The sequence below is a fragment of the Strix aluco genome, chromosome 1, assembly GCF_031877795.1.
Source record: "Strix aluco isolate bStrAlu1 chromosome 1, bStrAlu1.hap1, whole genome shotgun sequence".
In the NCBI taxonomy this organism is placed as follows: Eukaryota; Metazoa; Chordata; class Aves; order Strigiformes; family Strigidae; genus Strix; species Strix aluco.
In genome coordinates this window covers 10232262-10250615 of record NC_133931.1, presented here as the reverse complement: position 1 = coordinate 10250615, position 18354 = coordinate 10232262, and the positions used below count along the sequence as shown (strand labels likewise).

The following is an 18354-nucleotide window of genomic DNA, read 5'->3' as shown; positions in this document are numbered from 1 at the left end:
TATGTAACATACTAGTACAGTTCATTTCACAGTGAAATGGATGGACTGTTTCAAATCATTTATATTACACACTTGTATGATCAGAACAATTAAGCAATTGGGATTAGAGCACCTCAGTCAACAAAGACAATGAAACAACATCCCAGATCTGCTGGTACAGTTGTTTTTGTCAGTGCAACTTTCAACTGCATACTCTTATTAGATTGTGAAACAAACAATTACTCACATATCACATAGTATTTAATATCATTTGTTTAAATATATATTTTTATATTGATATATTATAAATAGTATGTTTATATGTATTACACACTAGATTATGCATTACTATCCATGCCTTCCAATGAGTCAGAAGCTGGGCAATGAAACAAATGCAAATGTAATAATTTTCTTATAAATATAAGCAGACAGAACTGATTCCCTGTTACCAGGCAAATAGACTAGACAACACATTTCCATCTTCCTGCTCTGGATAGGCTAAAGGTCCTGACACACTGTTTCAATCTTGATATGTACTGTAGTTTTCTGTAAACACAGCTTTAGATAAAAATAATACATGTAAGTAAATTGTAAAAGGTGCAAGTCTCACTGAGTATGGGACAGTTCTAGGGCTGTAGCTTTCAGAAATATTTTCTAAAGTAATTTATTTGAAGTCTAGCTAGGTATTAAAACAACAGCATAGCATATTTAAAAACCATGACCACACTATTTATATTTAAAGATTAAATCATCAGTACCATTTTCTAAGGTAGAGTCAAATATTTGGCACAGGTGCTACAGCAAAGGAGGAACTAATCACTAAGTTTTCAGGCTGAGGACATGGCTACTGTATCAGAGGCAAGCTTCCCCAAAAGGTTTTCTTTTCATAATTAACCTACAAAATGGGGGGGCAGGGGGGAAAGGATGACACAGGGGGGGCCAGACAGGGACAGGGATGACTCCACCCCTCTGAGAGAAGATCACCTTTTTCAAACTTGTTCAAGACAAACTATAAAAGCCCAGCCAGATTTTCAGAATTACTCCCCTATAACTAAGAAACGTATGCCCTTATAAAGTCTCAGGCAATAACAGACACCGATAAATGAGAGTTGCATCTTTCAACAGGTATTATCTGCAGCCTACAATAAACGCTATTCATCCTACTTAACAAAAAAAAAAACAGGAATGCTGAATTTACTACCTCTGCTCAAATGATACTAGAAGAGCTTGAAATATTGACCTTGAAGATCAGTTTCACTGCAAAAGTGAGAATTTTATCCTTTTTTTCTGGAAGCACTGTTTTGGAAAGGATGAGTAGTGCTCACACCTCTTCACAAAGAATAAGGGTTTGCTTCTGCACCGTAAACTTTACTTGAACCCAAAAGAAGTATTTGTCACAAAACCAGACTACTACATGCACACAGTCTGCCCCCGTTATAAGTACTGAGAAACCCTGAAAACCACAGTGTAAAGGGGGGGGGGGGGAGCCATGTCCTTTTCAACATGCCATCCCCAATTCCAAAGTACAGGTCAAATGAAACCTGATTGGACTTCTGGCCCAACTGGCCACACATTCAGAGCTGAAAACCAGACCCTAACGAGCATGCTTCCAGGATCCCTGAACCTGCTCAGCCAGAAGGAGGGGTGAGGAAGAAAAAAAAGAAAAAAGGAAAGTTCAGAGACAAAATTTAAACAATGTCCTTTTCAGCCGGTTCTAGCCCCAACTTTGTAGAGATGATTACAAGTATTAATGATGCTAAATGAAAGAAGCCCTAAGACAACAGCCACAGCTATTGTACTACTGAATTAGATGGTACTAGTAGCAGTTACTCTAAACATTTTGTTTTCACAAGTATTCAGGGGAGAATAAAGCAGAGAAAAGTATGGTTGGTAAAAGCAAAAGAAAACACAAAAAATGTTACCTATGTCAGATATTTCCTGAAGTACGAGCAAAAAGAGCTTTCTACATAAATGCCAAATAAAAGAGGATTAGAAAGGACAGAGCAGTAAGAGTGAAACTGTCTGATCAGACATAAAACACGAGCATGAACCCTACCTTCCAGTTACTTCTGTTACAGCATTCACAGGCAGGACACAGCCTTCTTGTTTCCGTTACAAGCCTATCCTGTAATAGCAGTCTCAGCAATTTACAAAGCAGAGCACAGCTGACAGTAGTAAGGAAGAGATGATGTTACACACAATAAGTGGTTGATAAGAGAAAAAAACACTTTAATGAGGTGCCCTCCTTCAGTGAAGGGCAGCAGATGAAGTGTAGAAATCTGTACTCTGGGACCTCCCAAGGCAAGGGGAAAAAAGAATACCTTAACTAAACCAGTTTTAAATCAAACAAAAAGAACTACAGAAGAGCGCAAGTACTTTAAAGAATTAGGGTATTTATAAAATACTAAGATGACTATTCAGACATATCTAACAAGGCTTTCACTCACCGTCTTCAATTTTTTTTTCTTTCACTGAACTTCCAAAGATGATTTATAATGATAGCTCAAATTAAGATTGAACACTGTCCTTGAAAAAGGTACACTTAAGTACCCACATAAAATAGCTTATTTTTCTTATGATTATGTCATTAAGAAATATCTTGATCTGTTAAATCAAATCTGTGCTCATTTGCAACACATGATAAAATGAAACACCCAATCCTTTTGCCAAGAACAGCATTTTACCAGGACTAAAGTAAATACATTTAGTTGTTTTTTTCTAACACTGATTCAGAACCAGGAAACAGACCAATTCTAAGCACAACAACTGTGCTTTTCATTTTTAAGAAAGCATTTAGCTTTTTTTTTTTTAACATGCAAAAATACTAAGACCAAAGATGACATGTTCTCTGAGGAAGTTAAAGCTATATAATTGTGGAAGCTAAACACAAATTGCTTGAAGTTAGTAAGTGATTTTTAGTTCTTTTTCTGAAGCTATTGCATATATCAACAACACAAAATGAAGCAGCACTGAATCATTCTGGCAGTGCTGTAAAGCCAACACAGTGTGAAAATTGAACTATATTGTACTCAGTATTTTTTATTTCCTGACAACTGTCAGCAGCGCATAGTGTGCCCTGATGAGTGAATGCATGCATGCTTGTCCCCTGGCAGAGAGGATCTGCCTTCAACAGATGGACCAAGAGCATAAGCAAAGCCTGTATCACTGGTATACCAAAATAGAGGCTTGAAAATCACTTAGGTATTTTGGCCAGCAATTAAAATATTAGCTTTCTAAAAATGCATGTGGGTTCTACACCAGCTCAAATTTGCTTGGGATACAAACTGCCCTAGCTGAGTGTTGTATTGAGTTATAACATCACTAACTATACTGAACAGTGTGTGGACACCCATGTAAGTATGTGGGTGTACGTGTATTTTTATAGATACTTACACACACGCATATAAAAATCTATACACACAGATATTAACTGTAAGATATGAACAGTATCACCTTATTGCGTTTCTATCCTCTGGAGACAGATGGTTGCTGGTTTGTTGGGTTGGTTTTTTTTTTTCTTTTTTAAACAAAGTTTTACCATGACTGTACTTCCTTTTCTTTTTTAGTGCTGCTCCCTCCTGACTCACCTACATGTAGCTATGCTTCAGCATGTTGCACTTCATGTTCTTTTATAAAGCGTCACTACAATTCTTACTTGAACTGAAGATACTTAAATTGCATAAATCTACCCAGAGGTAAAGGTGGGCAGAGCTGACAAATCACATAACTAAACACACAACAAGCCTACATAAGGCCAGAAAACAGCACCTGAGGCTCTCATTGTTTAAAAACTTTATGTGTCCTTTTTCACATGGAAGTATCTCAAGTTTGAACACTAATGTTTGTCACATACCCAACATCACATCAAAAGCCAGCTGTGCTTCTAAGAAACCCAAAGTACAGTTTCAGACCAAAAGCACTCCTGTGACCATTTCGCTCCCTAACAGGGGAGAAAAATCTCTACCTTAAGACCCAAAAAGAGATTTGCTACCCATGAATGCAAAGCTTTCAAGAGAAAGCAAGTTTCCACCAAAATTAAGCTACAGCAAAAACGTTCCTCGTCCTGCTAGCTGCAAAGCTGATCAGCCAAATATTAACTGAACATAAGCCAACACAGTAGGCCTGGCAAGAAAAGGCAAAAAACCACAGCTCCATCAACAGAGGCTGCTGTTCTTTTCTTTACCCAGGAGTAAACACGTTTTTTTTGGTTTGGGTTTTTTTTTTTTTAATACTATAGAGTTTCTTAACCAGCATAAGCCTCATTCCTAGTGTTTCTCTTAAAAAAAAAAAAAAAAAAGAAGTGCCAGAGAAAAACTTTGAGTGATGAGCTAGTAAGAGGATTAAAACAAAATACCAACAGAACTCTCAAAAAACCTGATAGGGTAGCAAAGGCTTTTTACCCTTCCTTTTAATGAGAGGAGAAACAGCAGCTTTTTACTTCTTACATTGGTTGATACAGTTTCTCTTCTAAAGAGAAACTTGAGAAGCCACAAGGCTCTACAAAACAGAAAGAGCTTATGGTTCCTCCTTCCAGTGGCTAGAGTAGGACAGAACTATCTGTTACATTAAACAGCTAAGTAGAGCAATGTGGATGATTCAGAGTCCCATCTGAGAAATAAAAATCAGCTCATTCCTCCTTCCTTCACCACAAGAGAAAGGAATTCATTGCCCACAATTCTGTTAATAAAGCTGCACCACCACTTTGACTTTTCCATAACATTTAAACACTAAAAATAGGTGTCTTTTTACAACACGTGGCAGTTTGGCCCCAAAGCTGTGTGAACACAGTACAGCTAAGGAACACATCAATCTGCATCAATCCCAAAAGTTTGTGGGAGTTACTAATACCAGAGTATGAGTTCTTGAGTCACACAATTCCAGAATTAATCCCTCTTCATTTCTCTGAACGAGCAACATATTTACATAAGAAGAAACTAGAAACAACTTTGCCTTTTTGACAAAATGAAATGGCCATGTTCTGCTGTGATAAACAGAACGACCTTGAACACTGCCTTGTTCTCCCATTTGGTTATGGCAGCTACATGTCCAAAGAGACTATAAACCAACACAAGAAACAACTGTGAAGTTAGAATACAGTATTAAAATGTAATCATAGCAGAGAAAAGCAGCAAGTTTGATGGGGATGTGGCTGCAATATGTAAACTAGTCTAAAAAGACTCAGGTTCCAGTCATTTCTAACCACGCAAAACTAGCTGAACTTCTCTTCTTCGTGCCTTTGCTCCTCATGTGTAAAATAGGAAGCAAACCACTTCCTCATGTCACTAGACCATTCTGATAAGTAACTGTACAGAAAGCAGTACCAGACTATCCAAGAGGAAATTAAGTGCATCCCTGAAGCAATCTAGCAAGAGCACGGTAAGGTATTAAAGCAACGGAGACAAACTATTGAGCACTTGTTCACTAAACTAGCACCAGCCACTTCATCCTGGGAATAAAGCAAGGGTCCTAATGGAAGAAACGGCATACAATTATGTATGCAAGGCTGCCTGCTTTCTGCAGTTTCTTTATTTTTGAGCACTGCTTTGCAGCCTAACAGAAAAGACCAAGTATAAACTCTTAAGCAGAAGATGAGCCTGGACAATTCATTCTTGTAGCTACATGGCACATCATCAGAATCAGAACCATTTGCTCATGACAGCAATTTCTACCACTTAGAGATACATACTAAGCTAAAGCAGTGAGGACATGATGGCTACTAATGGCAATGGACAAAACTCTGTATGTTTTATTCCACTGTAGTACCTTCCTTGTAGTTCTTCTGACTCTACTTTTATCATCTCGAGTTCCTTGTCCAACAGAGCTATCTGCCTTCTTCACAAAATCCCAGCTTCTACTCTTACTTCTCCTGTCCAGGCTTCTCTCCATCAGCTCTCTCTTCCGTATTTTCTTTGTCCAGCAAGTCCCCATTTCCTTTGATGCTCCCAAGATGCTCGGTGACAGGCACCATCATTCCCACACACTCCCTCTGTACATGACTGATACTCTCCACACAACCAACAAGCTCCCAAGCCAACCTCTTTGCTGGTTTTTGAACAACTTGTCTCCAACTCAGTCACAGATTCCAATTAATATTCTTCCCTGCTTTCAGCTCAAAGTAAGGTGCTCCTCCTCCTAGTTAATTGCCAGCACTCCTCACCTCAGATGTCATCTCCATCCAAACCTGTTTCCTCTCCCATACTGCCTGGCTGGATACATGTTTATTAGAGCATGAGTTTTCACAGGACTGTAACGGGGTCAAATTGAGGCCCATTCTGGACTAGGGACAGGGAGAGAAGCAAAGCGAGAGGCCTAAGTCCTGCAAAAACACTCCGCTGTAAAGCTGAGACTCACTACAGGTATTTGAAGAGCTGTCAAAAAATTTTAAGACTACAGTTACAACATCTGTTTCCAAGTCTCACTTTTGGCAGCTACTGAAGTAGTTTGACTGAAATTCCTTTAAAAACCTGACACAATATTAACATCAACATTATATAACATTATTTGCTCAAAGTATTAGGTCTTAATCAATAGTCTCTGACAGTGCCGTTTACTAGACTTTACTGCCAGTCCCACCTACAGTTAAGTTCCCCACCAGACACTGATCTACTCGATGTTTATTAAGAAGCCATAGTTACAGAAAAATAAGATAGTTTCTCTATAACAACTCTGAACATTGCTAAAACTAGAAACTTCAGAAAATATAAGAAAACAACAACTTGGGTTTTGTTAGACTAGTTGAAAGCTCTTCTAAGATCATCCTCTAAACTTCAAGCTAGGAGATATCAACTAGGTCCTGTTACTCTTACTGCTGCTAAGAAATTAATTCAGCTCTGAACTCTAAGATGCAAAGGTAAGAACAGTTAAAGCATTTAAAGTACTCGTTCAGCGTTTGGGAGAATATGACTTTAGCTAGTTGCATGTGGGAAGAAGCAGCAAGTAATCTTTCACAAGAAGTATCCGCAGCAAAAAATTTCAAAACTATCATTACAATTCAGTTGCCTGTTCAGCTGACAAATCCACATTTCCCCGCATAAGACTTCTATAGCCAAGCAGGAAATCTAAACTCTAAATCAATTAACTACTACCCATAAGCTATCCTTACATAACACTCTGCCTTGTCTGTATGATCTTCATTTATACAAAAGGTCAGCAATTTTGAGGTGAAGCCTCATGAAGTCTAGTGGTTACATATTTCACTTCCACATTAAGAAGGAACAGTTTCAAATAACTGTATGTCTCAGCACATAAAAGGTGCAAATATAACAAAAAGAAATGAACTGACTTTTCATGCCCAGAATGCACTTTGCCTGACAAGCTGCCCTTTCAGGGACACTAAACAAGAAGGCTTAGGTTTTAAAAAAATAAAAGCTATGAATATATTTCTTATTAATTCTTACAGCTTTTTTTTCCCAGACTAGCAATGCTAGAATTCAGAATTATTTTTTTTTTTCCCAGTATAAAGGTCAAACTGATTTGTACATCAGAAGCCGAAACAAACCCCTTTGTTGTCCAACACAAAGACAAGAATTCCCTTTCCCCGTGAAGATGTTACCCTGAAGACTGCTATACTAAAAAGGAGAACCAGCCACCATCCAGTGCCACACCTGACTGGAAGCATACACAATTAGATTTAACTTTTGAAGTTAGACAACTTCTAGAGCCACCAGTCACAGAAACAGGGCTTTCCAGTCAGCTAATTTACAACCAGGGCTCCTAGGAACTCATCTATTACCTTGTACAGTACAGCAAAAAAAGTTACTCACGCTAACACTCCATTTAATTTAATCATCTAGTACTGAAGGAGAACCAGAACTGCCTCGTGGCTGAATTTGAGTCTTTTGAACTATGCCAGTTAAACAGAATTCACTCACAGAACAGCCTCCTGCTACCAGGGAACAGTTAAGCCCCGCAGTCTGAAGTAAAAAGTGCTTTTAAAAATGTATCTAGGACAGTGTTCTGCTGTGCTTTCTTATATATAAAGTGATTACGGATACAAAACTTTTTTTTGCCTGGTGGTCACCAATTCAGGTAAAGCATTTGCTGATGACAATCAGCCTTCCAGACAAACGTATTAACTGCCTACAGGATCAAGCTTAGGTTTTGGTGTGGGTGGCAGACAGAAGGCCTGTTCTGCAAGCCATGCTATTTTTGAAGCTACAGCCACACCAAATTGAATGCACTCACAAGCTAAACTGTCCCAGACCCAATTATACTATTTGCACAGGGACCACCTGGGAATCCCAAGTGCCATAGATATGAACCAGAGAAACAGCCAAACACTTAGTAAACAAGACCACAAACCATAGAGCATTTCCATTGAACGGGAGTAGAAGAATAAAAATAAAACCTCCCATACAAACAGTATTAGAGGAAACTAGTTTTACATACTTATAGATTGTACATAAGTACAATCTCTTTGTTTCAGAGATATTTAATGTCCAACTTTTCCTACAGTCCACAACGGCTTCATGTAGTAGAAAAAAATGCTGGGTTTGGTCAGTCATACATCATTCCTCAAATGCAATACTGGAACTTTAGGTTAGTTAATCATTCCTGATACACACAAATAAGCCAATACTTGCCTAGGTACTAGAAATGTAAAAATTCTTTTGCTAGGTTCTAAGAAAGTAGTGTTAAAGAACACTCAAAAATAGTCAGTCTGGTACCAAAAGTCCTTTTACAAATCAATTTTACGGCCAGTATTAACATTGCCAGAGTTAACCAGAAATAAATTACTAAACGTTTCACCAACACCTCCTGATTCAGTAGCAACAGTAAATGAAGACAGTAGCATAACCAGATTACAAGGGTTGCAACAACACATGTGAGTCCATAAGCCACATACACACACAGTGAGCAGCACACTGTCAGACTTTACTTCACATCTGCAACTGTCTTACAACTACCTGGAAATTCAAATTATCATGAGTGAAAGGTTTTACTTGCCCCTTTCAATATGCTTTGTCTGTAACTAGTTTCATTATTTTCTTCACTCATGAAGGTATTTTAGACTAGATGTCAGGAAGTATTTCTTTACAGAACGGGTTATTAGGCAGTGGAATGGATTGCCCAGGGAGGTGGTGGAATCCCCATCTCTGGAGGTGTTTAAGAGTAGGGTCGATATAGCGCTGAGAGATATGGTGTAGATGGGAACTGGCGGTGCTAGGTTAATGGTTGGACTAGATGATCTTCAAGGTCCTTTCCAACCTAGTTGATTCTGTGATTCTGTATTCTCTGTGCATCAGGCTTTCACATGACAGAGAACACCAAATGCCATTTCTAAAAAGGAGAATGCAATTAAAACCACAGGAGACGGGGAACACAGGAGAAAGTGCTGTAACTAAAAGTACTTTCAGCTTTACCTAGTCAATTCCAAAACTGCCCATTGTTTATTGTTGGTTTCTGTTAAGCTCTGCTGTTTATATAACAGCAGTACACATATCTCCAGTAAGCACTGGAATTGCAAAAGTAAAACAGTGCCTATATAAGAGAGCCTATTACTCTCAGCAAATTTTAGACTGTTTGAAACACTCTGCCAGCTGCAGCAGCCAACTTGTGGCACTCAAGAGAACATTTCTGAATCACAGAAGGGGGAAAACTGAGGTGAATTTTTAAGAGATCCTGAAATTAAAGGCAATCAAATAAGCCCCTGTCTTCATACACATGAAGAGAAAGGCAAACTTCTCCACATTGGGTAGAGGTGTTAATTTTTCCACAATCACAAGAAAATATTAATACATGAATTTATAGGTCCATAGATTAATATTAAAAGAAGAGTTACAAGGTATGCAAGAGGATCTTTATTTAAAAGTGCTTGATACATGCAAATGAGTGGGAATAGAAAAGATGTCAAAAGATACATACAACTGGTCAGAACTTACAGCTGGAGAATCACTTCAAGTAAGTCTTACCCTGCCTAACTGATGTGGGTATTTCAGGTGCCACAGCTAGTAAGCAGTGCCATGCCTCATGTTCCCCAAAACTTAACTCTTTCCAACCCAAACACAGCTCCCTTCATATTCCTGATCTCCTCGTTCTCATCACCTCTGAAGCCACGTTGATAGACTTAGAGGGATTCAGTTGAACCAAAGTGACTACCAGGATGACACTCTGCATCCTGGTACTAAGCACAGGAGTGTGGCACTGACATTCAAACCTTGTGTGGATTCAGCACATATATTCACTAGGGCTGCATACCTCGCCTGTAGCGCATTTGCTTGACAGCTGACAGTCCGTGAGATCCAATTTGACAACACTCAAAATATTTCAGCTTTGAAGATGTATTTTCAAACATTCTTACGATGAATAAGTCTCATAAAATTGCTTTATAATATACTTCGGGATAGTTAACATCACCTTAACAGACACGAGTCGTTCTTCTCAACTTAAGCCCATCTACATCAATAACTAAAACTCTTGGTGTAATTATGAGAGTGCAAGGTTTTAGGAAGGACAGGCAAAGGTGATAATCTTGATTCACAAACACACACAAACCTGACTGCTTAAAAACCAAATCTGACTTCTTGTACATAAGCTTTAATTTTGCCTGTCTCTACTACAGGGTATACATGAGTTCCATCTATGCCCCCAGCTGGCAGGCAATAACAACAACAAACAAAAAGGGTACTGCAGGCTGTTCATATCTGTACTCTCCCAGATACACAGCGAGGCAAAACCACCCTGCGTTTATGTTTACCATGTCTAACCAACTACAGAAATCCAGAGTGGCCCCTACATATGCTTTTCCAAATGACAGAGCCAATTTCTGTTGCTGTATACTCAATAATTCAATAGTTTGTAGTACAAATATTCCCCACCCTTCTGTCTCTTTACAGTATTAATTCCAATTGTCTAATACGCACCGTTAGCAGCCTGGTGACAGACACCTTGAATTAAGTTTCCTGCATAACTGTCCCTAAACTACTTCAGCTATTGCATTCAATTAATTTAAAAATTAATTATTCTGCTAAGATATATAGTTACTGAAAGACACAATAAAAAATTGTTTCATTTTTATCTTTATCCAGACATTAAGACTCCCGTAAAACTCAGAGAAGGGGACAGGACAGTTATGTATGCAAGAACAGATCTGGCTAACATGACGTCTCTACAGTCAGCGAGGTTCCCGCAGGAAAGGTTTCATATGAAGAGGCAGAGAATTTCAGAAGACAATCTCTTCAATAATCCCTCACCTCAGGCGGCCCCAGCTAAACTGCAAACAGTGAAGAAAATCTAGAGCACCTGACGACAAATGGAAGTTGTATAACAGACAGAATCAAATTCTTTCCTTACTTTCGTACAGCCACGGTACTTCTTGACAGGGATATTTTAAAACAGATTCTGGGTTCACTTCTATCTACAGTCTCTACTCTCTAACAGCTAATATATGCTATAAGAAATCTGACAGTTGGATAAAAAGCTATCTACTCTTCTACTGAAAGCTTCTGTTTCAACAATGGAATACTCTCTGTATGCCAGACAAAAAAAAACATTCCTACTTCATGGAACAGCAGTATCTCATTCACATTGTTTAGGATTTTGCTGTTAAACTTGTCACACAAAACTGAAGATATGTTTTGCAAAACAACACACCTTGCTAAACAAAGATATTTGTCAGGTGGAACCTTTAAGTTTGGATTCAGGTTCCAACCTTGACAATAGTAAACTCAGGCTAATTACTAAATGCCTCCTGTCCAGTGTCCCAATCTGCCACAACCTACTATTAAATATACCTTTAAGTTAATGACCATTTTTTAAGTCCAAAGCAGTCAAGAGCACAAAGAAAGAAAACTGTCTTGTGTCAAGGAGGGGGAAGTTCGAGCAAAACAGAGTTTGCAGTTTTTAAGAACTGAAATGCTAATAAGAAAAAACACATTATTAGATATAGCTAGAAAATGTTTTACCGGTTTGAGGATTAACATACATGCTAATCAACACTTGTATCTCCATACCACATTATCAGAAATTCAGAATGACAGATTTTAAATGTTAGTAAGACTCCACTATTACAGCAGAAAGACAGCTGTCATACTGTCACTGACATTTGGATCCAGGATGCTGATGCAATGGAACAGGAAAAGAAAAAAGCAAAACCCTTCAAGAACCTTCATAACAGTCTCTGGATTCCTTTTGGTTCCTGAAATGTTTCTGTGAAGAAACTTCTTGCATTTTATTACCACATAAGATACAATACCAGATTAAAAAGTAAGAAAATAGAACTGAGTTGTACATGTCCTTATTTTTGAGACACACAGGAAAAAATTAAAATCCAATTAAAATTTGATTTTATCAGCTATTTAATGAGTAGGTTAGAAACAACACCCTCCTGTTACAGCTTCTGAATTCACCTTAACCCTACCTGTGATTACAGTCCCAGCATCACACCTACTGCCCACAGCAGGATACACCCTAACTATGACAAATTTGCAACGATTTCTCTATTCTGCTGAACTCGTTGCAGGTTTTAGCTACAGTCTGAAAGGCTGCAGATGCCCCTGCAAGAGGTTTCCTCCTCCTGGTTAACCATTAACACTGTCACTCCGTTTCTCGGCGGCCCGAAGCACCACCTGCCCCCGGCCGGGGCTGGGAGCGCCGGGCTGCACACGCCAAGCAGGGGACGCGCTCCTCAGGCCGCCACTAGCCACCGCCACTAGCCACCAGACACCGCCACCAGCCACCCGAGCCAGGGGAGTTGCCGGCACTTGCACCAGGGAGCAAACCGGCTCCTCCGACCCGCCGCGGCGAGGGGAAGGAGCCCCGCTGGGGAGCGGGGGAAACCCAGGGGAGGGTTATTTAGCGCAGGGCAGGTCCCTGGCAATTAGCGTGGTTTCCCCAGGCGAGGGGGGCAGCGGCCGCCGCTTCTCCGCCCCCCCGCCCCGAGGCCCCGGCGGGCGGGCAGCCCCCTCCTCGCCCTGCCGGGCGCCCCGGGCAGAGCGGGCACAGCGCGGCAGGGGCGAAGCGGCGGCGGGACGGGGAGGGCAGAGCCGCGGAGAAGTTGCGGAGAGCCGAGGGGAGGCGGGTTTGGGCCGGGGATGGGGGGGGTGAGCGCAACAGATGGGAGCCGGGGGGCGGGCGGGGGGAGCCCCGTCCCCTCAGGGCAGGCCGGGCCCGGCGGGAAGGGGGCGGGGGTCGCGCCGCCAGGGCTGAGGGGACGGCGGGGATGAAGCGAGGCGCCCCGCCCGGCCCCCCGCCCTCCGCGCCGCTGACACTCACCGAGCCGCCCCGCGGACGGCGATGCGGACAGGAGCGGGAGCCGGAGCCGCCGCCTCCCCCCGCTCGGCCGGAGGCAGCGCCAGCAGCAGCGTGGCCGGAGCCCCGCGCAGGGGAGGGCGCGGATAGCGACAGCGCCGGAGCCGCCCGCGCTGGGGGGGAGGGGGGAGGAGGGGGAGGGGGAGCAAGCTGCACAGCACCGCGGGGGACCGGCCGTGCGGGCGGGCGTGCGGTGACCCGGATGTACCGGCGGAGGGGGGGGGGGCGGCCAGCAGGTGACTGCGCAGGCGCGCCAGGCTGCCAGCGCACTGCGCATGCACCTGCTTCGACTCCGAGTGTCTCGGGCAGGGGCGGGGGAGAGAAACAGAGGCGGGCGGGCAGGAGAGGCAGCGAGTGGGTCAACCTCCTTAAAGGGGCAGTCACGCAGCCCGGCGGCCGGGGCGGCCCGGGGAGGGGGCAGCCATCTTCCCGCAGTTCCCGGGGTGCGGGGCCGAGACGCCCCCCACAGCTTCCCAGCCTCCACTAACAACTCATTAAACCCCTAACTTAACATTATGGATCGTGGCTTAAGCCAGTTGTGTGACTTCGATATTTTTTTAAGGCCTGACCTAGGGGTTTAAATGTTTGCAGTTGGCAAAGCCGTGATGGGGAAGAAAATAAGGCTCCTTCTTTGCGAAAAGCAGGGTTGTTGACTGAAAGTCGTGCATAAATGTCTTCCCAGGTGGATCATGTAAGATCTAAGGAAAAAAAAAAAAAAAAAAAAAAGAGGGAAGTTACATTTCGGTGAGCTCTGCACTGCCAGAGCCCGGTGCTGGAAGAATGTCCCATTGCTCTAACGGCCGGTACCATATTGCTCTCCAGCTCCCCTAAAATGTAAAAGAAATGCAAAATGTGTTAAGAAACACACAAAATATATTTTAAGGGAATTTCATGGACTTAATTATGTACTTTCCTCTTCGTGTACACATCCCATTGATGAAGGTTTCACCTTTTCCTAGCCTGTATCACAACTCGGATTTTGGCGTCGTTACTCTGGGACATCACACACCCTGAACTGCTACTTCTGGTGTGGGTAAATTTGCCAAAGCAGCGGGACAGCACAAATACCCTGTTCTGATGCTTGCTTCTTTAGTAGAATTACACAGAAAAAGAAAAATAAAAAGTTCTGCTTGATTTTTTCATGAAGTAACCTGGAACCTAGGTGACGGTTTTCAGATTTTGCCATAAAGTCTCATCTGGCTTTCATGTTGAAGGCATGACACCAAGGGACACCAAGGGACAGCTCACACTGTGTTTGGTGAGGTTCAGAGGCTGAGTGGGACAGCCAGGCAGTAGCATACAGATACAGTCAAGACAAAACTCCTCGCAGCCTCAAACAGTAGAGCATTATCATTGGCAAAGGGGATTATTCAATCTGAAAGAGCCAAATCAACCACCTGAGAGTCTAACCACTTCTGCAACTTTCTCTTCAGAAGCCTAATACCAGTTTGATAACTGCCAAATATTAGTGAATACCGAGTTTCCCCAAACCCACTGAGAAAGAGCGAAAATAGAAAGGACTTCAGAGTTTTATTTATGTCAACATATTTCTCTTTATTTTCATACCTGTATATATGTTGACTTAAACTGATAAACTTACTTCCTCTTGTAACATGTATTATAATAATCAAGATACATGGATTCACTCCACTAACAACTTCAAAGTATCCTAGATAAGAGAGTATCCTGAGATATAAAGGAAGACCTTTATGAATATAGTTCAGGTGCAAAACCTGCTTGATGCATGCAAAGGACATCACTGCACTTTAGTTTTGGTCCTTGGGTAACATTCAGACAAGACCAGGGCCGGTACACCACATACCTGTCCGCTGCCTTCACCTAAGGAGGGAAAGGGGAGTGCTCAGGAAAGTCTTGGAGGCTCTTGGAGGTTTGTGTAGACTGGAGCAAACAGGAGATGTCCAAGAAGATATGAAAGAAGATTTTCACAGAAGCAGCTTGGGTAGAATGACAGAAGGAGTCCCAGTTCTGCTTATGCTTGATTTGTGTAAGTGGGTAGGCTAAACTAAGTGCTTGACATGACTTTTCACTTCCGCTACAGGAAGGATTTTTTGCAACTAGCGGATAGAAATTTTGAGGTGTGGATCGATGCACGCTCCTTCCTGAGATGATGGCAGGTCACTACCACATCTCCTCCTCCTCTGAAGTTCACACACCTTTGAAAGTCTGTGCCCCAAGCAGGAAGCATCCAGGTCCCACTGAACTGAATTAAAGGGAAGTGGAATCATGCTGACTTTACGCTGGGCTCATTACTGCATCCAAGGGCTTAATAGAAACCTGGGGGCTCTCACCTCTCATGCTACAGAACTTTGTCCTGTTACACAGAGCTAAGGAAACCATACAACCAGCCTCAGGGATGAACGATTTTGACTCTCGTAACATTATAAACTGCTTGGGGCTTGGCAGGGTGGGGTGAGACAAAGGAAATTTCCTACTAAAAGTATAAAGAGGCTTATAATATTTACTCTTTAGGGCTCTCCAAAATTGTAAGGTACCCTTGATTTGGATCTCTCTTCTTTCAGAAGTACAAGTAAGAATACCCAGACCCTGAGCATCGCTGATGCTTTAACAGCAGCTGTGTACTAAGACATCCACATCCCACATAATATGGAAGCGTAAAAAAATTATTTAACACTCTGGAAAATGTTGCATGACTAAAAAATCCACCAATTTTCTATTAGTTCTGCCTTCACTTCTAATTTCTTAATTGCTTCTTCTGAACAGAAAATTATTTTACCAGGTTATTACTGTGATAAATATAAAAAACAAAATTAGGTATTATATTTGCTAGCTATTATCATAAAATAAAGGAGTGGAAACAGAACATAACTGCTCTTATGCTGCTAAGTGCCTGTGGATTGTTTTGTTAGTAGGAGTATTGCTGCCAGGTAGGTATAGCTGACACTTAGGAAAGAGAACAGGTCAGAGCATTTTCACAGAGCAAAGATTATTAAGCTCCAAATGTACTATTGGAGGTATATGCACTGTATGCATGTGCATATATACCAGTGACAAAAGATGACTTTATATATAGACAGCTAGACAGGTAGAGAAAACCAAAGAAGCAAACCCACCCTTAGGTGCCATGCACAGTTAGAATACTTCGGCTACTTTTAAGCTTAATGGTAGCCTAGGGGAGAAAGTCAAAAGGAGAAAAGGAAGTCATCCTCATCCTCTCCCATTTGTACTCAGCAGGGACCACAGGGCGCACTGTCCACTGACAACAGCCTTGTTTGTCTTGGCGGGGGAGAACACCGCTAACTTTTCCATTACATGGATGAAAACAGAAAGTAAGCATCCTATGCCCAAAGATTTATTTTTTTTAATTTTTAAAGAGCGGAGACTTCTTACAGCAAAATTTCAAGAATGGAAAAGAGAGGCAGCTTTGCAGAGATCCCTTGTTACACTGTTGTGGCTCACAGCACCTTTCAGTTCGGATAAAGCTAACATCAGGTTTTGCCCTCTGCCTTCCAGATTTCTCCACCTTCTCAAGTGCACAGCTAGTAGATGAGGGATTGCAGAGGCAGACACATTCACACTACAGTGTCCTTTAGGGCTTTCATTTTGGATAGTACAAATCCTCTGATATAAATGTAGCTCTTCAGAAATATAAACAGTTGCAACAAAATATGAATGATCTACATAAATTCTGAAAAGCGCAGACAAAACAAAAAGCCAAGGTCAAATCATTGGAGGCTTACAAGGATGCATGAAGTGCTTCCAGATACTGTAATGCCAAACAATTACAATGTTTTACACTCGCATGGAGACAAGCACTCACAACTTCAGAATGCATCCCCCCTCCCCGTAGAGGGTCATTTTGATATTTAGGTGGCAAGTGGGGAAACCAAGGCACTTGGGAAGTTCATTCTTTTTACTCTGACAGACCTGGTGAAAGTCTGTCATCTCCTTGTGCCGTGCCCCAGTCACTTCAGATGACTAATTACATTAGTCATCTCCTCTTCTGCCATTACAAAGTCTGAGATTATTTTTGAGTTCGCTCATCTGTTGATGCAATTGCTCCCTGCAAACAATCAGCATGGCCTCTTCGTATGGGGAGCCTCAGCTAATATATGCAGCATGCTCTTGATTATTGAACACTTCTTTAAGTCAAATGACATGGGAGGGTTCAGTGTTGGACCGTGATCAAAGATGATGGTGATTTTTACAATACAAAGCTCTTTTGTTTTCACATTTTGCTGCCTTTCCTCAAGAATACAGCTCATCTGTATGAGACAGGGAAGCAAAAAGAGGAATAAAGAGAAAATGGCAGGTGCTAAGCCTGTAGAAAGAAGACTGTAGACCAGTAAGCATAAGGGAAGGTGGAAAGAGGAACTACAGCTATTTTAATCATATCTTATCTCTACTGGAAAACAGAAAGATAAATTAGAGTAGTAGACCTGTTACAGAATAGAGCAGAACACAGTATTAGACACTGAGATCTTTAAGCTGCTTATTAACGTTTGTGAAATACAGAATTTCTTCAGCAACCACTGCATGGACACCATTGCACTGAGAAGTACTTTGCACAATTGCAGTGGTAAAGCCTATGCTGCTAGCAAACAGGTAAGATGGCCAGTGAGAGAAGAGGCCTGCTAAGCAATCGAGATAATCCAGCATTCCCAAATTCAGGAGGTCACGGCCACAGATGGTGCTTCCGAATTTATGTCACTCAGGTGAGGAAAAACCCAAGATGCACCCATTCTTCAGCAGAGTTTTGCTCAGTGTACTGGAAAAGCTATGATCACTTCAGCAGGTGCTGGGTCATCACCTTTGTTCCTATGAAAGGCACCTTTCTCCAGCAAAGCTCCTAAATGTCACTGAATTTATTGACTCTGAGTAGCAGTTAGCGAAGCTCTTTCTTAAAGGCACTAAGACAGAGGAGGCTGGAAATCGGGCAGCCATGTGGAGTGGCAGGTATTTCATTTGACCTCCTATTAGCCCTCAGTCAAGCCAGTTTATTAAACAAAGTAAACCACCAGGACCACAGCAGGAAATAAACCATATATCTGAACTGAAACTTTCTCACAAGCCTCTTTTCCCCTCTCCCTGCCCCCCCAAAGTGTTTGAGATCAATCAACAGCATAATAGTATTCCAGTTAATGGACA

At 41.7% G+C, this 18354-nt stretch overlaps 1 protein-coding gene across 1 annotated transcript in view; it reads right to left on the bottom strand.

Annotated features, from left to right (window-relative positions):
- The window catches only part of CYRIB (CYFIP related Rac1 interactor B), an 80210-nt gene extending 66808 nt beyond the window's left edge, over positions 1–13402 (bottom strand). The window contains 1 exon segment of the mRNA XM_074841627.1: positions 13192–13402. The gene's annotated coding sequence lies outside the window, so the exon portion shown is untranslated.
- Between the last annotated feature and the right edge of the window lie 4952 nt (positions 13403–18354).